This window comes from Symphalangus syndactylus, chromosome 3 (genome assembly GCF_028878055.3).
Source record: "Symphalangus syndactylus isolate Jambi chromosome 3, NHGRI_mSymSyn1-v2.1_pri, whole genome shotgun sequence".
Lineage (NCBI taxonomy): Eukaryota > Metazoa > Chordata > Mammalia > Primates > Hylobatidae > Symphalangus > Symphalangus syndactylus.
Window position 1 is genome coordinate 33,994,951 of NC_072425.2, and position 27,893 is coordinate 34,022,843.

General features: G+C 36.7%; 1 protein-coding gene across 14 annotated transcripts in view; it reads left to right on the forward strand.

Annotated features, from left to right (window-relative positions):
- LPAR1 (lysophosphatidic acid receptor 1) overlaps nucleotides 1-27,893 on the forward strand; it is a 174,189-nt gene that overhangs the window by 40,817 nt on the left and 105,479 nt on the right. For 2 of the 14 annotated variants that reach the window (XM_063636128.1, XM_063636130.1), the window contains exon 1: nucleotides 5,729-5,807. The exons of the other annotated variants lie outside the window; for them this stretch is intronic. The gene's annotated coding sequence lies outside the window, so the exon portion shown is untranslated. Of the gene's footprint in view, nucleotides 1-5,728; nucleotides 5,808-27,893 lie in introns of those variants that run through there. 14 annotated transcript variants of the gene reach the window in all.

The following is a 27,893-nucleotide window of genomic DNA, read 5'->3' on the forward strand; positions in this document are numbered from 1 at the left end:
TAGAGGCCCCCCCTTTTTTTTTTTTGAGACTCTGTCACCCAGGCTAGAGTACAGTGTCATAATCATGGCTAACTGCAGCTTCGACCTCTTGGGCTCAACCAATCCTCCCGCTTTAGCCTTTTGAGTACCTGGAACCACAGGCACACGCCATCACACCCGGCTATTTTTGTTTGTTTTTTGTAGAGATGGGGTCTCACTTTGTTGCCTAGGCTTGTCTCAAATTCATGGGCTCAAGTGATCCTCCCACTTTAGCCTCCCAAAGTGCTGAGATTACAGGCGTGAGCCACCATGCTCAACCAAGAATGGATTTGAATCTATTAAGTTGGAATGTTGTACTACGTTCTGGAATGGGATGCATAATTAAGTATCACCAACCTATAAGTGTCTGTGGAATTGATTGGTATGGATAAGATGGCCTAAGGAGAGTAAGCAGAAGTAGAATAGGAAAGGCAGAGCTTGGGGGTAAGCCAACATTTCCTAGTCATCAGAGGAAGAGGATCCTGCAAAGAGGCTTGAGAAAAGGCTATCACAAAGTTGGATAAGAATCAAGGGAGCATAGTGTTGTGAGTAGGGCAAAATTAAAATGAGTGATTAATGATGCAAAATGCCAACAAAGGGTCAAGTAAGATAAGGACAGAAAAAGATCCTTTTTAGAGGTCAGTGATCTTAAGGTTTTGAGTTGGGGTGGAGGAAGCCATGGTTCATCATATAAAAATGTAAAAGCAATAAGCACAGTTTCTTCAGTATCCTGGGCCTTGAAAAGGGAGGATGGGGTAGGGAGACGAGAGACAAGGAAGAAATTGGGGTCAAGGGAATACCTTTTCTTTCTTGAATAGGAAATCTAGCATGTTTATATTCTGAGGACTGGGAACTGAGGAGAGAACAAAACTGAAGCCACAGAAGAGAGGATAATTGAATGAAGTAAACTACAGTTCAAAACAAGATGTGGCCAATTGAAGACTAGGATGAATGGGAGAGATATCTTGCAAAATCATTGTTAGCCAAAGTTGGTGACAGTGACTATCACTGGAGGATAAAGACATGCATTTCACAAATGTTTATGAGCACAAAGAACTATGGCAGCTGTGTACTGGGTGAAGGATGGAGCCTTGATTATGCCCTCATGGAATGATTAGTTTTTCTTAAGTCTGAGTTGTTGGGATGAACTTCATTGAAATAGTTAATGGGACTTTGACACTACTAACAGTATGAATATTACATGTTAGTTGGAATAGTGGTCCAAGACATATGCAAATAAATTCAGTTATTTCTGAGTTATGAATTCTGAGCCTAATTATTGTTACCATTATATTTTTGTTTCTGTGAGCCATATAAATCTGAGATACAGCTGGAGGTTTGGGGGAATAATTCCTAGGATATGTGGCTGTAGCGTCTCCCCTTAACTCCCATGAAGAATGGTTTGGTTTTCATGGTCCAGCTCCTTGGGATGGTGGAGGAGGAAGCTTCTGAACTGGCCACACTGTACTGGCTCATGGGTGACTGCCCTTTCTGTGATTGCAGCCACCACTTTTTAGTCCCTGACCCCCAAATAATAGTTCACTGTACTTATCTTCCCCTCCCCAAAGAGAAGGAGATTTTCCTTCCAAATAAGAAAACTCTTTAGGGCATCCTCAGGGATGCCTATGTGTTTGTAACACTTTTAGCACCCAACATAGCCCTTTCTCTTTTGATTTGTGGTTCACTCTATTAAGCAAATTACATTCATTGTCCCTAGAGAATGGGTTCTAAGTAGATTTGTGTGCCACCCTGCTGGTTTCACTCTTGCCTGCTTTTACTTGAGATGCGAGGGTGCATGTGTTGACTCTGTCTTACCATGGAGTGTTCTGGCTTGTCTACTAAACTCCAGGGATAGGGACAGCCATAATCCTGCCTTCTCTGTTTGTGACTGAATCTCTGTAGTTTAAATACTTTATATAGAACTTACATGTTTCATATAAAACGTGTAAGCTGATTAATAACAGCTGATTAATAACAGCTATGCAGGAACATTCAATTCTGAGGCAGTTTTAATGTAGTCATTGATAAAATACAAACTATCATAATAAAACTGTTTAATTTACAGTTGATTCCACAGGATCAGGGGATTTCCATTTCAAATGGGCTCCTGATGGTCTGCCTGGATTCCCAGAATTTCTCATCTGGGTATACAAATTAGGTTTCTTGTAACCAACACTTCATATTTTATTTTTATTTTTCCTTTGTAGAGATGGGGTCTCACCATGTGGACCAGGCTGGTCTCAAACTCCTGGCCTCAAGCAATTCTCCTGCCTCAGGCCCACAAACTGCTGGGATTACAAGTGTGAGCCACCATGCCTGGCTCCCTTCATATTTTAAAGAGAAGTTACACCTACAGTGCTTTCGACTTTTGATGGACACATCTTTCTAGAGCATAGTTCTTGCATTCCTCTTTTACTGAAAGTTGTTAACCGCTTTGTTCCATTAGTCTTAGCAGGAAAAATCCTATCTCTGGAGTTTTAGGTCCCTTGGTTTATCCTAATTTCGATTAGGAATAAGAGAATACCTACCTATTCAGCTCTCAAACAGCAATGAATATTGCACTGTGTTCATCCTCATTATCTCCCATTATTAGTTTACATTCTGGGACACTTTTTCTATCTTTAATGATAGGTTCATTCAGAAATATGTTCCCACATTGAGCCATACTTCTGGTTTTGTGTGATTAACTTTGGCACCCCATGAGTAGTGTCTGTTAAAATTAAATGCTTGTTTTACCTCAAGAGAGCTAGAATACATACACATATTACTGTGATTTACTGTTAAGTGTGGAGATTGAGGTGGTTTAGAAGTTTAAAATTGTTTTCTGAAGGGAAATTTACAAGAAAGGTATAATAGATGAATATGTGATTAGGACTGCATTCCTTTTTTAAGTAAATTAAACAGTTTTATTATGATAACTTGTATTTTATCAATGACTACGTTAAAATTGCCTCTGGAATTGAATGTTCCTGCGTAGTTGTTATTAATCATCTGAAACGTGTAAGTGTTAGATAAAGTAAAAAGAGCTATAAACCAAGGAGAAAGTCTCAAGATAGAACTTTAAAAAACCACTGTTATTTCCAGGTAAAATATTTAATTTCCAAAGAAGGTTAGCATATGTTAAAAGCTAAATCGTATTCTGCATTTGTTGGCTACATTTATGTGGATTTTTATATGGAAGTTCCTATCCAGGGTATTTATTAGTCATTTTGGAAGTTTTTATCCAGGGTATTTATTAGTCAGCATCTTATATGTTCTTTCAGAAGCTGTATGTATTATTTTTAAAAATAGAATTCTAATTGAGCTTTTAATCTGTCTGCTGAATCAGGAACATTACATGACTTTCTTTGGAGGGGAAGGAAGCCAGTGGTTAGTTTTAGGTATAAAAGAGATCTTCAAGCACGATCTTTTTAACTTCTTGTTTCTGTATCATTTCAGGAAAGAGGCAGCTTTTCCTACATTAGATTGTTAGCACAGAATAACAGTAGAAGGGTTCAGAAATGAAGCTAAAAGGAAATAAGAGACCAGCATGATGCTGGAGTTCCCCTAGGCCAGTCAAATTATGTTCAGGCCTTTGATCCGTCTGGATGTTAGTTCTGTGTATGATATGAAGTTGGGGTGTCTGATTAGGTATATTTTTCCTTTTGCTTTAGAACCATTTTTTTTCCCAGTCCCTTTATGTCCCCACTGTAATGTCATGTGTATCATCTATGTAAGACTGTTTTGAAACTTTGTGTACCTCTGAATGTCTAGCCTGGAACAATTGTCACATTACCATGTAATGAATTACATGGCTTTTAATATGTCTTACTCGTTGGTAGGTCAAGTCCTCTACTTCTGTTCTCTTAATTTGTCATGGCTATTTTGGTCCTTAGCATTTCACTGGAAATTTAGGAGCAGGTTTATCTATAGACTTTCTTGGACTTTGAATTTAAATAATCATTTTGATTGCAAATCAGGGCAGTTTTGACTCTTTCACTCCTTACATGTTATTTATTGTTGTCTTGTTTCATTGAATTAACTAGGCTGTCTAGAACTGTGTTGAATAGTAGGAGTAATAGTGAGATTCTTGTTATTCCTGATATTGAAGAAAATGCTTCTAAAGAGAACCCTATTCCTTTTTGAGGAGTATTATTTAAAACAGCTCAGCATTTCCATGTGTTTGATTTTAGCACATTAAAACATAGGAAACATGCAGTGAACAAAAGGGGTTATTATGAGCTTAGTGTACTAGCTGTCTTAATGTTTTCATTGTTTTAGAGGCATTTAGTTAGATTTAATTCTGACTCCAAAATGACCGACCTCTCTGGAGACTGTATTCTGTAGGAGAGAATAAGAGTATTTCCATTTTAATGGAAAAGTGGCAAAGCTTCCTTCCACTTCGTAATTTTTGTGGACAGTATTCCAGCACTGTCCAATAGATTTTTGTGATAATGGAAAATGTTGTATTTCTGCACTGTGCACATAGGAGAGCAACTATCATATTGGACAATGTGGGCCTAGACTTTGGAGTTCTAACCATGCCCCATTTACTAGCTGCGCAGGTTCCTGCCTGGTTTCAGAAGGCTTATTCTTTTGGGCTAGCACAGCTCACACTGAGGCACGTGGCTGGGGGAGTAGAGCAGTCCTTGCTGGATTGCAGCCATGGCTCTCCTTTAGGCCTGATGCCTTTATGCAAGTGAGCAGCTGGCACCATTGGCAAGGGTGATCCTGGTGACTACCTCTGGAGGCTCTGGACCCTGACTGCTGAAACAGGAGAAAACCCTGGCCCCATGCCCCTAAGAAGTCACCCGATCAAAGTGGAGCCCGTTGTTTCCCTAGTCACAAGTCAATACTAAGAGATTTGGCTGGTGACAAGGAAATTTTTCATGTTAGAATTCTTGTACCCAGCTCTTTTAGAACTGGACTACTGTTCTCCCTCAGGAGGCCATGAACCAACCAGTAGATTGTTTATTGTGCTTACTGATTTATGAAAAACCTTCTTTGTACAGAGCTTCTGAAAGAGTAAGAGAAAGGGAGAATAGCAGTGTTATGGACTGAAGATTGTGTCTCCCTGAAATTCATATGTTGAAATCTCAGTCCCCAAGGTGATGGTATCAGGAGGTGATTAGGTCATAAGGGCTCCTCCCTCATGAATGAGATTAGGGGCCTTATAAAAGAGACCCTACACTCGGCATGTTGACTCACACCTGTAATCCCAGCACTCTGGGAGGCTGAGGCAGAAGATTTGCTTGAGCTCAGGAGTTTGATACCAACCTGGGCAACACAGCAAGACCCCATGTCTACTATTAATAAAAATTTTTAAAAATTAGCCTGGTGTGGTGGTGTGTGCCTGTAGTTTCAGCTTCCTAGGAGGCTTAGGTGTCAGAATCACTTGAGCCTAGGAGTTTAAGTCTATAGTGAGGTACGATCGCGCCACTCCAGCCTGGGTGACAGCAAGACCCTGTCCTAACATGCTCGTAGGAGTTTCATTAAATGCAACCCCAGAAGAGCTCTCTAGCCCTGTTTCCACTTGTGAGGCTAAATTGAGAAGATGGCAGACCACAACCCCGAAGAGGCCTCATCAGAGCCCAACTTTGTTGGCACCCTGGTCTTAGACTTCCAGCCTTCAGATCTGTAAGAAAGAAATGTTTGTTGTTTAAGCCACCCAGTCTGTGGTAGCTTTCATAGCAGCCTGAGCTGACTAAGACAAGTGGATAGCTGTCTGGTTGTTTTAGAAAGCAGGGCTGCACAGCGTGGGGATGCTGCTGCTACTCATTCCTGCTCATTCCAGTGTTCTGGAAAATGAGGTAGGGTGGGGGAGGTCTGAACCTTCTAATTTATTTCTAGCTGTTCTTTTTTTAGCAATTAAAGCATTCATTGGACACCAATTGCTTTTAATTCAGTTCCATCTGCACTGTACTTAATAGATATTACTCCCAGGTTCTTATAAATGGCTGGCTGTTATTCTTGGTTTCAGAGCTATTTTGAGTTTTTGTCTTCATTTGTATTTTGACTGGAAATTGGGTGTGGACATACTGGGGAGTTGGGGCTGACGTCATCTTTATTCAGAAGTCGCTTTATGACCATGTGCGGGATATATTAATTTCACTACAGCTTTCGATCTTAATAAAATGTCTCTGGGTTGAGCTGACTGATCGCGAAGATTTAAACTTTAATGTTTCTTAAGAGGATTGATACAGCCATCCAGAGAATAATGTAGTATATAGGAGTTATCTTTTGACAGATCAAGTTCCATTTCCAAATGATATAAAACCCACCTGTGTCCACATCCTTATGCCTTCTTTTGAATCTATGATTTAATAACTTAAGAAATCTATCTATGCATTAGATATTGCCTTTCTGGTAGAGCTATGATGTGATCTTATGCTCATGAACAGAAAATGAATTTAAGAATCCTCAGACCTATTGGCCAGTTCTTTTCTTTAAGGAGAACTTGCTATTGACTTTGTCAAAACTAAATCTGTTGCCTTGGGCAACACCCTCCAAAATTCAGATTCAGATGGATCACACTAAATAGCTTTATGCTACAGATCAAGTCATATAATGTGAAGGTACATTTGCAGCTCCCTTATTCTTGTAGATGCTTGCCGGGATGAAGTTCTCAAACTTAACATGCTCTTAGGAGTTTCATTAAACATGTGTGTGTATTTTTAATGTCCAAGATTTATAAATGGTAACACCTGCCCTCAGTTCTTTTTTGCACTGGTCCACGGTGTTTCAGTTACAGTCTTTATTGAGTAATTCAAAAGTTCTCTCCTAAAACAATATTTCTGGCAGTCCTTATAATTGACCAGGTGGAATGACATTCAGTTTGGATGAAAGTCCAATTTATTTATTTATGTATTTATTTAATAAAATGCCAAATTTGCCTTTTCTGCCAGGTATTAAAAGCACTTAAAACTGTTTCTAATCAACAATACTGAACACTTCAGACACTTATCAGAGACTTTAGTCTTGAATTATATATTACTTTAAATTATTATTTCCAGTTCTATTAAAGGCCATGTGAGGCCACTGATTTAGTAAATGGACAGTTTAGTGAGTGGTTCTTAAAGTGTGGCCCCATAAGCAGCACCAGCATCACTTGGAGACTTGTTAGTAAATGCAAATTCTTGGATCCACCCCAGACCTACTGAATCAGACATACAGTGGAGTGGGGCTTATACATCTGTGTTTGAACAAGCCCTCCAGTGAATTCTGTGTGCCACATATTACAATTTGAGAACAACTGGTGTAATGCAGTAGTTAACACACCTAGCTTTCAACCTAGACCCACTTTGGGTGCTTGTTAAAATACAGATTCTTGGTTCTCTCTCACACATCTTATTCACCAGCTTTGGAGAAGACACAGGGCTCAGTGTTACTATATTCTGCAGTAAAGCTTGTTCTGCTCACCTTGTATCATATTAGATCACTTACTAGCAATAAATGTGGAATATAATACATTTGTTCTAGTCCAAGTATCTGTGAAGAACTCTGATTTAAGATAATGGCATGTAGTCAGACATATGCTTCAGAATTAAGGAGACTTAAAAAAATACAGGTGTCTAGGTTCTACTAAATCAAAAACTCTGTTTAAGTCTGGTTTTGTCTTGTGTTTAAGTTTCGTGGGTGCTATACCATCCAAGAACCACTTATTTTTATCTTCAGCTGTCATTGAGAGTTGATAGGAGAAGAAATAGCCATATTAATATTTTTGTATATTTTATACCATTTGATAACTCTTACTAGGATTTAGTAGAAGAAAATAACATCTCTCTCTCTCTCTCTCAATAGTTAATATGCAATTCTTCATTTTCCCTTTTGCTTTGGTTACCAGAGAGCTCAGAGTAAAATTTTGCACTCAGTTTTGAAATACCTATTTCCCTTGCTTACTTTAATCCATGACTCTTGTTCTTTATAGTCTTCTGTAACCTATCTGAAACTTATTTGGAAGTAGATGGGGCCCCAAAACTAAGTAAATGATGGAATATCTGCCCTTTGCTTTGAAATGGGCTTCTTGATTGACTCTTTCCCAGCTTGGGGTCAGTGTCTTCTTTATATCATCCTTCCTTTCATAGACACAATTGTTGGTAGCCTGACTGTGAAAGACTTAATGTTTCCCAATACCAGGCACTGACATAGGCAGTAGGAAAATTTTTGATTGACTCTTTCCCAGCTTGGGGTCAGTGTTTTCTTTATATCATCCTTCCTTTCATAGACAATACAATTGTTGGTAGCCTGACTGTGAAAGAGTTAATGTTTCCCAATACCAGGCACTGACATAGGCAGTAGGAAAAATCTGGTTCATTTTGTTTCAAAATACACCATACCACGAATAAGTACAAACAGCTGCAATTTGGGCTTGGGGCCAAAAGAAATCAGTGTGGTGCTATGAATTCCAGCTGAGAGGAGGAGTTCATGTAACTTGGATCAGAGATCAGTCTCCGTAACGAGACCATCAGACCCCAGAAGGAGAAGGATCCTTGTATGTCACTTCAGTTACCTCCACAGCTACCACCAAGAGAAACTGGGGTAGTTCTTTGGAGAGGTGGCCTTTTAGAAATCTAAAATTATACCCTTGGAAACACTTCTCTGCAATGGGCTGAACACATCACATTTTATCCCTTGCCCCCAGCACTATATTACTGTAAAATGGGGAAATCTGGGAATACAAAAGATTGAGAGACTTGCCACCTGCTCATTTTATCGCTATGACTTGGCTTAAAACAACAGTCACTCTAACCTCAGCCCTTTGGCACACTGCTTCCTTCTCAAGCCCCAGGAAATTCTTGGTCAGGTCGCACCCACAGCCACTGAGCCTGGTTGTTTCTTCTTCTCCCAGATTTTTTAGGGAATATCGGTTTAGTAAAACTTATTTTTTTGTAAGTGGACTCCTTTTGTATCAGAATTCCTTTCCTTTAAAAAATATTTTTATATTTATTATTATTTTTTAAGTAGAGATGGCATCTTGCTATGTTGGCCAGGCTGGTCTCGAACCCCTGGTCTCAAGTGATCGTCCTGCCTTGGCCTCGGAGAGTGTTGGAATTACAGGCTTGAGCCACCACACCCAGCCCAGAATTCCCTTTCTAATGTCATAATGCCTTATCTCTTTTTTGGAGTGATCATCAAATCCCTTTTCACACTAGTTAGAAGTTTTCTGTGTGACATTCTCCATTCTCTACATATTTGGACGATCCCACTCTGTTTTTCTGGACATGTAGGACAGCATCTTTCAGGCCCATTAGCAGATAGAAGTCTTTCAAGTGGGGCCTCACAGCTGTTTTTAGGTCTCCAGTTGGTTTTTAGGTCATGTCTCAGACATAGGGGCTTTGTGGCTACTTTGTGGTTTTACTATCTCCTCATAGTTTATTAAAAAAGAGGCTCCTTTTCCCTTCCATTTTCTGCTGCTTTCCTGATAAAAGACTTCAGCCATTATTTTTAAAAGTGTCTGCTATTATATTTTAAACCCTTTCATAACAGGAAAACAGGAGTTAACCACTCACATAAGTTAGAGAGGGGACCCCCTTTTTTGGTGATTTTCATAGTTACTAAATCATTGTGAACAGAGGAAAGTCACTTTATTCCCTTTGCTTCACTTCCTGATTTCTTCAACAGAGTGGTAACATTTGAGATGTTATTCATAGAATTGTATATCAAAGAACGAGGCCAGCTCTTTCTTGGTGCGCCCTCAAGTTGGTAAAATCACGTATGTGACTTCTCAGGAAGCCAGAGTATTTACATATCCTCGACCCAGCTGGGAATAATTCATCCTCTAGTACAATACTAGTTTTCTTTAGATTCCCCTCTATATTTACTGTTTTAGAGAGGTATTGCCAAGAGGGTTTTCAATGAGGAAGAATGGTAATATGCTGGGAGCAGGAAAGGAAATGAAATTAAGTGTCTCATTATTTTTCCCATGCTGAAGCAGATATTAGGATTGTATTCCACAGGTCTTACTTTCTTCCCCCTCCTCACCTCAAAACTTCAGGCAGGATGTATAAGTCTAGACTTAGGTTATATACTGATTTTTTTTAGCTTTTATCTCCAGTTTAATTAGAGGCTGGTGAAGGAAACTGGGTTTCTTATTTGGCTCTCAAACTTTGAAAATAAACAAAACTTTCATATATTTGAATAGCACATTGTGGGCCAAACAACATCTGGAAGAGATTAGTCTCACTGGTAGGCAGAAGAAATTTCATAATGTACCATCTTCAAAGAACATGGTACCTCGTCACATTTCTCATGTGACATGTATCCTGGAAACAGAAGTACTTAGGGCCACATTGCTGGAGCATCTGCCTTTGTCTTTGTTTTGTGTTGAACATAAATGTGTCTTTCTAATACTATGGTATTTCTTTAGCTTTTTTGAAAACACAGCTAAACTTGGTGGTACAGTGCTGCCTGCACTGTTGACTGTGGTCTAGACTTCTCCTTTTTCAGAAGACCTATTTGACTTTTGGCAACATGCCTCTTAGAGTTTGTGATTTGTTTGAGACATCTTTTCCTGTCTTCTCTAAAATCAGGCACATACGTGTCTGGGGTAGTCATGTACTTTGTAACAGTCACTTCTAGCCAGATCTTGGGGATGTCTATTCTTATGGTTAGTAGTGACACATGAACCCTCTCTTCCACTTAAAATTATTTTATGTAAGATGACTGCTTCTCCTTCTATCCCTGCTCCTTCCTCTCCTCCTCCTCTACTCTGCCTCCCTCAAACTTATAGAAAAGTTGCAAGTACAGTAAAAAAGTGTGAAGAACCTTTTATCTCCCTAAGTCAATTAAGAGTGAATTGTTTACACTGATGCTCTAACACCTTCAAATACTCTGTTTTTCTCACAAACAAGCACATTCTTCAACATAGTCACAAAGCAACCACTGAAATCAGTAAATTAACCCTGTTATCTTACTATCATCTAATTATCAGATCCCATTGAAGTTTTCCCATATTGCCACAATATCCTTGATAGTGAAGGATCCAGCTCATCATCTTGCATTGTATTTATAATTAGGTCTTTTCTAAGTCTACTTTATTATGGAATAGTTTCTAAGTTTTTTCTTGGCTTTTATACCCTTGATCTCTTGATTATAGGCTGTTTATTGTGTAGAATGTTCCTCAGTGGGTTTGTTTCATGTTTCCTGTTGATTAAATTCAGATTTCGAACTTTTGGCAGGAATATGACAGAAGTGATATTCTCATTGCCTTTCGTCAGGTGGCACATGCTGTTGATTTTCTCCATTATTGGTGATGTTATTTTGATCACTTGATTAAGGTGATGTCTTCTAGACTTATTTACTGTAAAATTATTATTTTGCACTTTATAGTAAGTATTTTCTAGGGAAGTGTATGAGTCTCTGTAAATATCATTTTTTTGGTCAAACTTTTATTTATATTAAAATGATTATGGATTCCTTTTTTATTTTCAAAGTTAGAAATAATTAGACCAGTGAGTACCTTTCTAACTAGTTTCCTTGTCCTTTTTACATGTCTGCATAATTCTTTAAGTGCTGTCTTAACTGCCTGCTCAAGATGACCAAGGCATCATGTATTTCCCTAATCTGAGGATCAGACGCATCTCCAAGGAGCCTGGCACCTTTCTGTAGAGAATGGTATTGAGAGACGAAGACGTAAGTGTTAGGCGTGCTCCTTGTTATTGGGATATCACTATTCCCAAGCTTCTCACTGTGCAACACACACATTGATAACTGTTTTTATTTCTATTTCTATTGAAAACCTCTTTCCTTCTCTCCTGGATTACCTCTCTCTCTTTCTCTCCTGGTTGACCCCTCACCTTTCAGGCTTTGACACAAACTCTGGGCTGCCTTCCCATGGGGACATCCTCTTCACCTCACTTAGACTCTGACACTCTGCGTTGGGCTGCCCTTGCAGCCACTGAGGAACATTCTACACAATAAACAGCCTATAATCAAGAGATCAAGGGTATAAAAGCCAGGAAAAAACTTAGAAACTATTCCTTAATAAGTTTTAAAAATTAGTTTGTGGTATGAGAACACATGGACACAGGCAGGGGAACATCACACACAGGGGGCCTGTCGGTGGGTTAGGGGCTGCGGGAGGGGTAGCATTAGGAGAAATACCTAATGTAAATGACGAGTTGATGGGTGCAGCAAACCAACATAGCACATGTATACCTATATAACAAACCTGCACGTTGTGCACATGTATCCTAGAACTTAAAGTGTATTAAAAAAATTAGTTTGTGGTTAGTGGTCATATTTTCTTGTATGCCAGAGTTTTCCATTTAAGGAGAATGTTCTTTAAATATTACATTTTAAAAAGTTGTAAAATAGCATTTTTCTTTAAGACTTATGCTTTCTTTTAATTTTTTCGTTGATAACGTAGACTGCATATATTTAAAGTATACAATTTGATTTGTTTTGACATATGCATATACTCTTGAAATTATCACTGCAATGAAGATAGTGAACATATCCAACACTCCTCAACTTTTCTCCTCGTTTCAAATCCTTCCTTCATGTCATTCTGCTCTTGTACTCCTAGGCAACCACTTAACTGCTTTTGGTCACTATAAATTAGTTTGCATTTTCTACAGTTTTATATAACGGAATCATACAGTAAGTGCTGTGTGTTGTCTGGCTTCTTTTACTTGGCTTATTTTGAGAGTGATAGATAGTATTATGCATACCAGTAGTTCATTTGTTTTTATTGCTGAGTAGTCTTCTGTTTTATGGATATATAACAATTTGTCCATTCATTTATGAATGGACATTTGAGCTGTTTCCAGTTTTTGGCTATTTACAGATAAAACTACTAGAAGCATTTGTGCTCGTCTTTGTATAGACAAACACTTTCTTTTCTCTTGGGTAACTACCTAGGAGTAAAATGGCTGAATTGGATAATTAACTTTTAAAGAAACTGTCAGATTATTTTCCAGACTGATTCTATCTTACATTCCCACATCAGTGTATGAGAGTTGCAGCTTCTTTAAATCCTCACTGACACTTGGTATGGTTGGTTTTTTCAATTTTATCCATTCTAATAGTCATGTAGTGGTGTTTCATTGTGGTTTTAATTTGCATTTTTTCTAATTGCTCTTTTATGCTTATCTGCCATCCGTATATTATCTTTGGTAAACTGTCCCAATCTTTTGCCCCTTTTTGAATTTTGAAATTTCTTATATGCTGTGGATACTAGTTCCTTATGGACATATACTTTGAAAGTATTTTCTCTCAGTTTGTGGCTTGCCATTTAATTTATTTAACAATGTCTTTTAGAAAGTAAATTTAAATGAAGTTCAGTTTTTCAATTTGTTCTTTATAGATCCTGCTTTTGATATTTTGACTAAAGAAAAAAAAACAAGCTTTTAAGGAATTTAAGTTAGTTTTATTCAGAAGTCTTACTGAGAGCTATAGACTGACTGAGGACTACAGCCTGGGAGGAGTCTTTCAGAAAGGTTCTACTGGCCAGGAGTGGTGGCTCACGCCTGTAATCCCAGCACTTTGGGAGGCCGAGGTGGGCAGATCACCTGAGGTCAGGAGTTTGAGACCAGCCTGACCAACATGGAGAAACCCCGTCTCTACTAAAAATACAAATGGCACATGCCTGTAATCCCAGCTACTTGGGAGGCTGAGGCAGGAGAATTGCTTGAACCTGGGAGGCGGAGGTTGCAGGGAGCCAAGATCGTGCCATTGCCCTCCAGCCTGGGCAACAAGAATGAAACTGTCCCAAAAAGCAACAACAACAGCAACAACAACAACAAAAAACAAACCAGAAAGATTCTATCAGACTGCTGCAAAATAGTGTTTCAGCTCACGGTTTATATACAGGTTCAGTACATATAAAATCACATCAAAGTTTGGATGCAAGAGTCTATCTGGTTATAGATTACAGAAGCGTAATCACTAACCCTGTCAGGTGTTCTCTTATGTGTAGGAAAAGGCAAGGACTAGGACCATTTATCTTTTAAGGAATACAATGACTCAGGCAAGGGTTGGAGGGTGGGAGGCCCTGTTCTCTATTCTGTTTTGTCTCCAATGCACGTTTCTGGAGAGCTGCACATTGTCACAGTCAGGGGCTTTGGGAAAGTATGTTGACAAGCAGAAATGAGCAAAATTACATTCGTTACTTTGGCTCACAGGTATCTTATCTAAGGAAACTTTGCTTACCCAAAGTACACAATGATTTTCTCTTATGTTTTCCTCTAGAAGTTTTATGGTTCTAAGTTTTACATTTAGGTTTATGACCCTTTTCAGTTAATTTTTGTATGTGGTATGAGGTATGAATCAGTTTGTTTTATCAGTTTGTAGTTTTGCTTATGGATATCTAATAGTTCCACCATGATTTTAAAATTGTGACTTCATATTTAAAAGTGGAGAAAAGGCTATACTACACTGTCTTAATCATTTATTATACTTTTAATGTCTCTGACAGGGACAATAGTAATGACCCCTCTTTCAATTTTATTATTAGTCATTTATATCTTCTCACCTTTTTTCTCAACTAATCTGGTTAGAGGGTTAGCAATTGTATTGATGTTCTTAAAGAAACATCTTTTGGTTTTGTTTTATAGTTTCTATATAATTATCTACTATTTTATTTTTTCCTGCTTACTTTGATTTTAATTAAATTATCCTTTTCTAGTTTCTGATGGTAAAAGATGAGGTCATTTATTTGAGACTTTTCTTCTCTTCTATTATAGGTGTTTAATGCTATGATTTTCCTCTTTGGCACTGGTTTAGTGACATCCCACAAATTTTGATATGTTTTGTTTTCATCTTCATTTAATTCAAAATATTCAATTCAAAATATTTTTAATTACCTCCTTTGACTTCTTTGATTTATAAGGTATATACAGATATATTACTTAGTTTCCAGCATTTGATGATTTTCCAGAGATCGTTCTGTTATTGATAATTTAAGTGTGGTCAGAGAACAGACTTTTTATGACTCAAATTCTTTTACATTTGTTGAGACTTGTTTTATGGCCCAGAATATGGTCTATATTGGTACAGATTTCTTTTGTTCTTGAGAGGAATGTGTAGTCTGGTGTTGGGTTGAGTCTTTTCAAAATGTCAAATTAGATCAAGTTGACTACTTGAATTGTTCAAGTCTCTTATATCCTTACTGATTTTTTCTGTTCTGTCATGACTGAGGCATATTTATCTCTGGCTATATTTGTGGATTTGTTTATTTCTCCAGTTACTGGTTTTTACGTCATATATTTCAAAAATCTGTAATTAGATGCATACGCTTTTAGGATTGTTATGTCATCTTGATAAAGAGACTCTATCTTATGAAATAAACTTTGGTTTTTTTTAAATCCCTGGTAATATGTTTTGCTCTAAAATCTACTCTGCTAGATTTTAATATTGGTACTTCAGCTTTGTTTTGTTTAGTGTTAGCTGGATATTTCTTTCTTTTATCCTTTTACTTTTAATCTATTTGTGTCTTCATATTTAAAGTATGTTCATGTAGGGAGCATATAGTTGTGTCTTGCTCTTTTATCCATTCTCATAATCTATGCCTTTTAATTGAGTTGTTTAGACCACTTACATTTAATGAGCGTATATATATGTGTTTTCATATGGTTATGTTTAAATCTATCATCTTGCTTTTGTCTGTTGTCACATTTGTTCTATTTTTTGGATTGGGTATACTTTATGATTTCATTTTATCTTCTTGTTGGATTATTAGCCATAATTATTTTGTTTTTAGTGGTTGATTCAGTGTGTGCAGTAGGCTCTAATTTATTGTAGGCAACTTTTAAGCAACATCGTACCCCTTTATGTATAGTACAAGAACCTCATAACAGTACAGTATACTTACTTTACTCCCCTGCTTTTTAAAACTTTTGTAATAAACTCTGTGGTTATTATTTTCATTATCTTTTTAGAACAACTTTATTGAGATATAATTTAATACCACAAAAGCCAGCCATTTAAAATTCAATAGTTTTTGATATATTAAGAGTTCTGCAGCAGTGGCATGTGCCTGTCTGTAGTCCCAGCTATTCAGAAGGCAGAGACAGGATCACTTGAGCACAGGAGTTTAAGGCCAGCGTGGGCAACATAGCCAATCCTTGTCTCCAGATAGATAGATAATGTGCAATCATCACTCCAGTCAAGCCCAGAAAATGTTTATCATTCCAAGAGAATCTTCATATTTGTTTTCAATCACTCCCTATTTATCCTCTTCCAAACTTCTGAAAAACATGAATCTACTTTCTTTCTCATAGATTTACCTATCTTGGACATTTCATGTAAACAGGCTTATACATTTGTGGCCTTTTCTGATTGGCTCTTCACTTAGAAAAAAATGCACAATACTGCATGTTGTAGCATGTACTTTTCTTTCCTTTTTTGTTGCTGCTCAATAATATTCCATTGTTTGAAAATACCATATTTAACTTTATCCTTTCAACAGTTGATAGACATTTGGATTATTTCTACTTTTTGATGATTCTGTAATGCTTCTATGAATATTCTTGGAGAAGTTTTTGTGTGGATATATATTTTCAGTTCTTTTGGGCATATACTTAGTAGTGGAATTGCTGGGTCATATGAAAATGCTATTTAATATTTTGAGGAACTACCAGATTTTCACAGTGGCTGCACCTTTTATATTCCCACCAGCAATGTATAAGGGTTCCAATTTCTCTACATTCTTACCAACACTTGTTATTATGTCTTTTAAATTATAGCCATCTTAGTAGTTATGAAGTGTGAATTTGGCTTTTGTTTCCCTAATGGCTAAAGGATATCCGGTGTCTTTTCATATTCTTGTTAGCCATTTGTCTATTTTCTTAGAAAAATATCTATTCAGATATTTAATCATTTTAAAATTAGCTTGTCTCTTTATTATCGAATTGCAGGAGTTCTTTATTCTGGATACAAGTCCCTTATGATTTGCAAATATTTTTTCTTTCTATGAGTTGTTTTCAATTATATTTTTAAGATACTTATATAATAAAATGGTTTTTATATTTATCCATGTTATTACTATTAATATTTTTGGTATCCTTCATTTCTTTATGAGGATGCATATTTTCATGTGGTATAATTTTCTTTCTGTCTGATGAACTTCTTTTTAACATTTCTTATAGTCCAATGTCTGCTTATGATGAATTCTTTCACCTTTTGTATGTTTGAAAATATTTTCGTTTTACTTTCACCTCTGAACATTTTTTTATGTGTATAAAGTTCTAGATTGATAGTTCCCCCCACTTCCCATTATTTTAAAGATGTTGATCACCTGTCTTTTTGCTTGGATTGTTTCTGATGAGAAATCTGCTGTCATTCTTATCCTTGTTCCTCTCTATCTACATGTCTTTTTTTTTCTTTAATCCAGTGACTTTAAAGATTTTATTGCTATGGTTTTGTAAATTTGATTGTGCATTTTTCTTTGTTTCTTGTGCTCATGCTTCATTGAGCTTGTTGAGTCTGTGGGTTTATGGTTTTTATTTTTAGCCTTGTTTTTTCACTCCCCCTTTTTCCTTTGGGGACTCCAATTACATGTACAGTTGACCCATGAACAACATGGGTTTCTACTGTGCAGATCCATTTATATGCATATTTTTTCCAACCAAATGCAGATCAGAAATACAGTATTCATGGTATGTGAACCCCACAGATATGGAGGGCCAACTTTATATATATATATATGCAGGTTCCACAGGGCTGTCTGTGGTGTAACTGCCCAATGGGTTCTCCTTACCTACTCCCCAGGTAGAACTGATTTATCAAGACAGGAGACTTGCAATAGCGAAAGAGTTTAGTTCATGTAGAGCCAGCTGAATGGGTGACTGGAGTTTTATTACTCAAATCAGTCTCCCCCCAAATTTGGAGACTGAGGTTTTTAAAGAATAATTTGGTGGGTAGGGGGCCAGGGAGTAGCGAGTGTTATTGGTGGCACTGGAGATGAAATTATTGGGAGTTGAAATATTATATAAACATATATATTATATAAACATATGTATTATATAATTGAACATAATACCTATTATATGCAATATATTATATAGAATAAACATAATAATTGAATAGGTATGTAATAGTTGAATTGCATGTAAATGTAGTTTTAATAACAAGGTTGCCAAGTACTGTATTACTGGATGCTTAGATTGTTCCTAAAATTTTCCTATCTTATGTGATATTGCATTAAGCATCCTTGTAGCAAATTCTTTGTCCTTTATATTTTTCCCACAGTATAAATTCCTAGTGGTGGAGTTACATGCTTTCTGATTCAGCATACTTTCTAGGGTCTTTATGCAAACCATGCATATACACACGTATCCCTAATATTAGCATTCCAGAAAGGTTACAACAGTTTCACCTACACCAGAAATATATTTAAGTGCCTATTTTCCTACTTCGTATACAAACACATCAGAAAACTATCTTTCAGGGATAACTTTCTTATGCTGAGGCAGTTTTAAATCACAATCCTTCAAGCACTCAGTATCGATTTTGATTCATTCTCCCAATGGTGCTTGAATTTTAAGCTACTTGAAACCTTAAATAATGGAAGATGTCTCTGTTAAGAGAACCGTCTGCTGTTGAACACTGTTATTCAGGGCTGAATCACTTTTCTTACCACAGCCACAGACTTCTATATTCTGACTAGCTATTTCGACACTTTGTTTCCACCCCCATTGGTCTCTTTTCTTCCCTAATTTTCTTCCCTTCACTTCATATATTCACATTCCTTCTATTTTAGGCCATTTGGGAATTACATTTTTTTTTTAGAATAGTTAACTTTTTAAATTTTTGTTTTATTTTTAATTTTTGTAGAGACAGAGTTTCACTATATTGCCCTGGCTGGTCTCAAACTCCTGGGCTCAAGGAATCCTCCGGCCTTGGCCTCTCAAAGTGCTGGAATTACAGGCATGAGCCACCACACTTGGCTGAAAATTACTTCTGATGTTAGAAACATGCACTTATTCTTAGAATGAAATATTTTTCTTTTTTTTTTTTTTCTGCAAACTCTCAAAAAAGTAATGTTTATTCTATTTTGGGGGGATGGGGTGGGGTATGTGGAGTGTTTTATTTTTATTATTATACTTTAGGTTTTAGGGTACATGTGCACAATGTGCAGGTTTGTTACATATGTATCCATGTGCCATGTTGACTTCCTGCACCCATTAACTCATCATTTAGCATTAGGTATATCTCCTAATGCTGTCCCTCCCCCCTCCCCCAACCCCACAACAGTCCCTGGAGTGTGATGTTCCCCTTCCTGTGTCCATGAGTTATCATTGTTCAATTCCCACCTATGAGTGAGAACATGCGGTGTTTGGTTTTTTGTCCTTGCGATAGTTTACTGAGAATGATGTTTTCCAGTTTCATCCATGTCCCTACAAAGGACAATGAAATATTTTTCAAGACTCATCTGTGGTTGGAAGAGTCTAGGTTGCCTGAAGCTTGGTTATAGAGGTTGTAATTGTCCTTGTTCTGAAAACCATGGACTGAAAACACCCCAGCTTGGCACAGTGGCGCCCTCGGTAGAAATGTATCCACCCTATAGGGTGCTTCTCCTGTTGGTGGAAATCCTAATTCTAATTTATATCTGCATTGCTCTGGGTCCCTATGCAAATGGCTGAGGGTCATGGCATGCACACACTAAGAAGATCAAGAGTTTAGAGGACTCTGGAAAGAAACAGGGTAGAATGAAGTCTGTGTCACTCAGAGTAGAATTCTACTTTTCAAGAGGATTTTTTTCAGTCTTCTTTGTTGAATCCTCTTCATTTCCCCTTAAAATGTAGATCTCATTCCTTCTCTTCTTGCTCTCTGTCTTCATAACTGATCACACTCCCTTGAGTTCAATTTTCTCCAACTCAGAAATCTGTAGTTCCAGGCCGTTCCTGATTTACTACTTCTAAGTAGAGATTTTCTCCCATTTTCTAAGCATTGTAACACAAACTAGCTTGACCTTGAGGCTAAACAGTTTGGCCAATATATCCTTTGCTTCATAGTGACATTTATTCTAAGATAGTAATCTTCATAATTTGAATTTTACAATTCTTGTTTATTTTGGTAAGTGTCAGGATAGCATTCCTCTCCATCAGGACCACTTCTAAAGTGAAAACGATATAGCTCGGAATACAGTCTTTGAAATTAAGACAGTGAGTTTATTTACATAAATTTTGGCCAGTTTCTCCAGCTTCTAGAATACTGGGCCCTGACCTGATAAAATACATGTAAAATGGTGCAATTGTGTTAATTGTGTTTCTCTCTCTGCAGTCAGTGTGCACAGGATGGACTAGTTGTATTTCTTCCTTGGAATACGTTAGCTCTGTGCCCTGTAGAAAAAATGATAGACTTTTAGATCAATTTGAGAATAAAAGGTCTAATTGAAAAGCTGGAGAAACAAATGAAGAGACTGATCTTATTTGTGGAAAAGGATTTATGAACGTGAAATAGATTGTATTCTGTGAGTACACTGAAGCAAGATCTTAGGCCTGACACTTTGAGGAGGAGAGGAAAGTAGCCACAGAGAGGAAAGTAGCCTGTAGCCACAGGTGGCGATGGTATTTTAAAACAAAACATAAGGTAGTCATTTGGTTTCTCAAATGCATTTCTGATTTCTTTGTTCTGAATCTGCATGTGAAGCAAATGGACCCATAGCCTCCTTTATCCCAGCTGAGCCATTTGCTTCACTGTCAGTGAAGGGGATAGAGTCAGTGGTAGGGATAAGTAACCCAGATAAAAAGTTTAGCATGGCCGTGTCTCTGTCATCCTGTTTTCCCCTTTCCTTTTTTTTTTTTTTTTTGATTCTTTAAACCAGAAATTCTGATTTTATCAACTTTAGAAATGAAACAGTATTGATTGGCTCCTTTCTCAAAAGGTGAAGAATGTTCTCCTTTTTCTTGTGATTTTCTGGAGTTTTCATCTTAGTTTATTAGTTACACGTATTTCAACTGTATAGCTTTTTATTCCTATTAGTTAAAACTGCATTTTTTTTTGTCACCATTACTATCACAGGTATTCTGTGCTTATCTGGATTGACAAGCTGCTCTTGCCAAAGGTTTCCTGAGCACATTATTTTGATTTTTCATATGAGTAGTTGTATTATGTCATTGAGCAAATTTTTCAGGGAGAAATATATCTTAATTATACCATATGATCCAGCAATCTCACTGCTAAGTATATACCCAAAAGAAAGAAAATCAGCATATTGAGGAGGTATCTTCACTCTCATGTTTATTGCAGCACTGTTCACAATAGCCAAGATTTGGAAGCAGCCTAAGTGTCCATTAACAGAAAAATGGATAAAGAAAATGTGGTACTTACACACAATGGAGTATTATTCAGCCAAAAAAAGGAATAAGATCTTGTCATTTGCAACAACATGGATGGAACTGGAGGTCACTGTGTTAAGTGAAATAAGCTAGTCACAGACAAACTTTGCATGTTCTTATTTGTAGGAACTAAAAAAATTAGTTGAACGTATGGAGACAGAATAGAAGGATAGTTACGAGAGGCTAGGAAGGTGGGTTGGTTAATGGGTACAAAAATATAGTTAAATAGAATGAATAAGACTAGTATTTGGCAGCATAACAGGGTGAATTTATTGTACATTTTATAATAACTAAAAGGGTATAATTGGATTATTGGATTGTTTGTAACACAAAGGATAAGTGCTTGAGGTGATGCATACCCCATTTACACATTGCATGCCTGCATCAAAATATCCCATATATCCCACAGATATATACACCTACTATGTACCCACAAAAATTAAAAATACAAATATTAAAACTGGCTTGTTTTTGTTATTGCAGGTAAGCAAAGGCTTGATTGGCTGTAGAATTTTTGAATCATTCCATATTTCTGACAAAATCTTGAAATTTATTCCTTCATCTTATTTGTTGGGGTGAGGTTAATGGCTGTGTCCAGCCCATTTTTTTCCCATTATGATTTGATTTATTTTCCCCATTTGATTTTTTTAATGGGATTTCTTTTAATTTTTAAAGCTTATTAACTTAAATCTGTTTTTCAGTTATCATTTACTTCATAGTTTTCCTGGAATTTGTCACACTTTTTTTTTAAATCATGGTAAAATACACATAACATAAAATTTACCCTCTTAACCATTTAAGTGTACAGTTCAGTAGTGTTAAGTATATTCAGACTGTTGTGCAACCAATCTCCAGAACTCTTTTCATCTTGTAAAACTGAAACTCCATACCCATTACACAGCAATTTCTCATTCATCCCTCTCCCTCAGTCCCTGGCAACTACTACTGTACTTTGTCTCTATTAATTTGACCATTAGCTACCTTATTATATATGTGAAGTATTTGTCCTTTTTTGACTGGCTTATTTCACTTAGCGTAATGTCTTCAGCATTCATCCATGTCATAGCATATGCCAGAATATCCTTTTGGAGGCTGGATGATAAACCATTGTATGTATATACCAATTTAGTTTATGTCTGTTCATCTGTTATTGAAAACTTGGGTTGCTTCTACCTCTTGGCTCTTGTAGATAATGCTACTACGAACATGGGTACGCAAATATCTCTTTGAAAGATCATTTTCAATTATTTTGGATATATACCCAGAGGTGGGATTGCTAAATCATATGGTAATTCTATTTTTAATTTTTTGAGGAACCTCTATACTGTTTTCCATAGTGACTGTACCATCTTTGGTCCCACCAGCAGTGCTGAAGAGTTCCAGTTTGTCCACATCCTTGCTAATACTTCTTTTCTTTTTTTGATAATGGCTATCTTAATGGGTATCAGATGTTATCTTACTAATTTGATTTGCATTTGCATTTTACTGATGATTAGTGATGTTGAGCATCTCTTCATATTTGGCCGTGTGTGTGTGTGTGTGTGTGTGTGTGTGTATACATTTTTGTAGAAGTGTCTACTCAAGTCTTTTGCCCAATTTTTAAGTTGTTTGTTGTTTTTGATTTTGAGTTGTAGGAGTTAGGAAAGTTTACTTTTATTGCTAAGTAACTTCTGTTCCATTTATTTTTCTCAATGCCAATTATGTTGAATCTTTATGTTCTGTGATTTATATCCATAATTTCTTTTTAAATTTTTTTTATTTTTATTTATTATTATTATACTTTAAGTTCTGGGGTACATGTGCACAATGTGCAGGTTTGTTACATAGGTATACACGTGCCATGTTGGTTTGCTGCACCCATCAACTCGTCATTTACATTAGGTATTTCTCCTAATGCTCTCCCTCCCCCAGTCCAACACTCCCTGACAGGCCCCAGTGTGTGATATTCCCCTCCCTGTGTCCATGTGTTCTTATTGTTCAACTCCCACTTATGAGTGAGAATATATGGTGTTTGGTTTTCTCTTCTTGTGTTACTTTGCTGAGAATGATGGTTTCCAGTTTCATCCATGTCCCTGTAAAGGACATAAACTCATCCATTTTTATGGCTGCAGAGTATTCCATGGGGTATATGTACCACATTTTCTTTATCCAATCTATCATTGATGGGCATTTGGGTTGGTTCCAAGGCTTTGCTATTGTGAACAATGCTGCAATAAACATATGTGTGCATGTGTCTTTATAGTAGAATTATTTATAATCTTTTAGGTATATACCTAGTAATAGGATGGCTGGGTCAAATGGTATTTCTAGTTCTAGATCCTTGAGGAGTTGCCACACTGTCTTCCACAATGGTTGAACTAATTTACACTCCTACCAACAGTGTAAAAGCATTCCTATTTTCCCCACATCCTCTCCAGCATCTGTTGATTCCTGACTTTTTAATGCTCGCCGTTCTAACTGGTATGAGATGGTATCTCATTGTGGTTTTGATTTGCATTTCTCTAATGAGCAGTGATGATGAATATTTTTTCATAAGTTTGTTGGCTGCATAAATGTCTTCCTTTGAGAAGTGTCTGTTCATATCCTTCGCCTACTTTTTGATGAGGTTGTTTTCTTCTTGTAAATTTATTTGTAGATTCTGTATGTCCGTAATTTCTAATCAATCTAGTCAATTCCATTATTGTAAGCACATGAACTTTTTTTCAAGCCAGACTTCCATGGCACCAACTTGGTTTTCTGCAGTGGCACTTCTGTCTTTTGTAGTTTTAAATTTTTAGTTTCTTCAGTCATATTATTTTTTTATTTTCTTAAAAAATTTTAAAATCAAACTTGTAAATGTTTATAATTTAAAAATATATAGGTAGATACTTTATTTGGCAAACAGTGCTAGCTATCACTTTTACCATGTTCACTATATTGTTCACAGTATCATAAGTATTACTCCAGGTATCTTAGGTATATTAATCAATTCAATTCTTACAGTCATATGTGGAAGCCTTACTATTATTATACTCATTTTACAGAGGAGAAATCTGAGGCAAGGAGACATGACATAACCTGCCCAAGGTCACACTGGCAGGACAAGGATTTGAACCTAGGCAGTTGGATTCCCTAGTGTACTGCACTTGTAACTACAATGCAGCACTGCCTGTCTCTCTTCCTCCTTTTCTTAAAGAAAAGAAATGTATGTGCTTTATTTGAATTCTGACTCAACCAACCAAACTGTTAAAAGTTATAAGAAAATCGGGATTGTGAACTTACTGAATATTTGATGATATCAAGTTCCTCTGGTTAATTTTTTAAGTGTGGTGATGGTATGGTAGTTTCCTTATAAAAGTTCTTTTAAGGACAAAACAGCTAAATATGTTAACATAAAGTCATTTACAGCATATGTATTATGCTGAGTTATTTACAGAAGAAATTAAATCATGCTTGGAATTTGTTCCTCTATATTATCTTTTAGTATATTCATTTTAATTGACATACATTTGTACATATTTATGGGATACAGTGTGATATTTTGATACATGTATACAATGTGTAATGATCAAATTAATATAATTAACATATCCATCACCTCAAACCTTCATCATTTCTTTATATGGGTAACAGTCAGTCCTCTCTTCTAGCTATTTGAAAAAATACAATAAATTGTTGTTTGCTCCAAGTCACTCTTCAGTCTATAGAACACTAGAACTTATTCTTGCTGTCTAGGTATAACTTTATATATCCATTAACCAAACTCTCCCTATCCCTCCCTGTCCCCTAGGCTTCCTAGTATCTAGTAAGCACTATCCTACTCTCTACTTCTGTGAGATTAACTTTTTTAGCTCCCACATAGGAGCGAGAACATTGCAGTACTTATCTTTCTGTGCCTGACTTACTTTGCTTTTCATACAGTCCTCCAGGCTCATACGTGTTGCTGCAAATGACAGGATGTATGTAATTTAAAGTGTCAAATAGCTCTGATGCTTGCCAGGAAAGAGGAGTCCTTGCTCCCTTCCTACAATTTTACCTTCCCTAGAGCTACTACTTTCAGTTGTTTTGGCAGCCTCATTTGATATTTGCATGGAATCTGTAAGATTTTAATTTCTTCTTGAAAATTCTTAAAATTGTGAATGATATGTTTTGAAATATGTACTTTGTGGAATTCTAAGGTTTTTATTTCTTTTTGTCTTGCTAATTTTGAATATTTATAGATGTACCATGTGCAGAGTGTACCATTCACATACTCCCATCCTGAACCTCTTTGTCTTAGTATAGTTAGGTCATGATTTTGACTAGGCCATTATTCAGTGTTAATAGGATGATGACGTTGTTAATGTTGTTAATACTCGAGCCATGTAGAATTCTATGAATCCTTTTCCTCTTCTGCAAATATTTTTTCTATTTAAACTAATTGTTCTTTTGATGTTTGCTTAGTTTTCTATGTGCTTTTTACTCATTCAGTCCTAAACGCTCTTGGTTATCCAAATCTCCTCTTGATATACTACTTCTTGAGTCTTCTTGTGTATCACCCAAGGATTTCCCTTCACAATTGTGCCAGGAATTCCTTTTTTACTCCCTCTTGTATTGGACTCCTGTTTCCTGTATCACATGCCTGTCTTTTTCTTAGTTTCCTCCCTGTTTTGCAGAAGAACATCTGCTAATAGAATTCTAGGTTGTAAACTGCCTTCCTCATTGCTTCGTTGTCTTCTAGCTTTCAGGGTTGCTGTTGAAAAGTCCACAGACTTTCTAATTCCTAATCCTTTGCTTATGAGCTTCCCTACCTGCTTTCTGATATTTTATAGGACCTTTTAAATATACTTACAGTTAAAAAAATACAACTCATCATGACAGATGCTGTGTTTAATATGGGCATATTGAAATCAAATGAAATGGGCAGGTAGGCATCAGTGGGCCCTTACAGTCTACACAGTTATGGCCTTACATTTTAGGAAATATTTTGAGTTAGTCATTTGACTTCACTCTCACCCCATTTCCTTTACTCTTTTATTCTGGAATTCTATTTGGCTATTAGACCTTCTGGACACATTTTATAGCCTTCTCATTTTTACTGTTCTAGTCTCCTTTATTTTTTTTTTTTTAACTACATTTTGGGCACATTCCTTAAAGTTATATTCCAATCTGTCTACTGAATTTTTTTGAAATTCTTAAAAATTGACATATAAAATTATATGTATTTATCATGCACAACATGATGTTTTGAGTATATATATATATAGTGGAATGGTTAAGTCTAGCTAATTAACAAATGCATTACCTCACAAAGCCATCATTTTTTTGTGGTAAGAACAGTTAACATCCACTCCCTTAGGCCGGGCTTGGTGGCTCACGCCTGTAATCCCAGCACTTTGGGAGGCCAAGGCGGGCGGATCATGAGGTCAGGAGATCGAGACCATCCTGGCTAACATGGTGAAACCCCATCTCTACTAAAACATATAAAAAATTAGCCAGGTGTGGTGGCAGGTGCCTGTAGTCCCAGCTACTCGGGAGGCTGAGGCAGGAGAATGGCGTGAACCAGGAGGCAGAGCTTGCAGTGAGCCGAGATCGCGCCACTACACTCCAGCCTGGGCGACAGAGAGAGACTCTATCACAAAAAAAAAAAAAAAAAAAAAAAATCTCTTGGCATTTTCCAAGAATACCATATATCATCATTATCTATAGTCACTGTCCTACATGATAGATCTGACCTTATTCCTCTTAACTGCAATAGATCTGACCTTATGCCTCCTGTCTAACTGTAAATATGTATCCTTTGATCAACATCTTCCCAACTCCCTCTCCCCACAACCACCCCAGCCTTTGGTAACCACCACTTTGCTCTCTACTTCTGTGGGAACAACTTTTTTAGATTTTGAATTACCACTTTTTAAGCATCCTGTTTTTGTTTGAATAAGTGCAATATATTCCTCTTGATGTTACTATTGTTAAACCTATTCATCTGCTCAGATTCCAGAGAGAAAAATCTTTCAGTCTCAGGCCTTAGATGATGTAAGACTGGCTTCAGATGCTATTTAGCTCCGATAGGCAGAAGAGATAATAAGAAAGAAGACAAACTTCAGCTCTGAACTGCCTGTATCTCATCTTGTTCCTCCAGGTTTGGGATTCAGGAATTTTTCCTATTTTGTTTCTATCAGACTATAGGGCTCTCTGAAGAATAATACACAGTCTGAAAAATTTCCCCATTTTATCTAAATTGTTGTACATCTGTAATAGTTTTCTAAAGTTTTTAGAATAAATTTGTCCTTTCCTGGTTTCAGCATTGATGGTTTCTTCTTTCCACCTTTATTGCTTTTCGTTCGTCTATTCTATTTTGGGGATGAAGGCTTTAAAATCTTTACCCATGTAGCTTCCTCCAACTACCTCTGAAAAGTCTGTTTTATCTTTTGCGTCACTAATTTAATTTTTTGCTTTTTAAAAATATTCTTTCTGCTTCATTGGTTGCTTTTATTCAAGTTCATAATTCAGATTTTCTTTTCTGGTTAACGCAAACTCTTCTCTGGTCTCATATTTCTTTCTATGACTACCTGCTCTATGCGCAAAGATTCTACTATGTCCCCTGGAATTTTAAGAACATGAGCTAGAAATTTTCTGTTAATAGAGTTTTCTCTT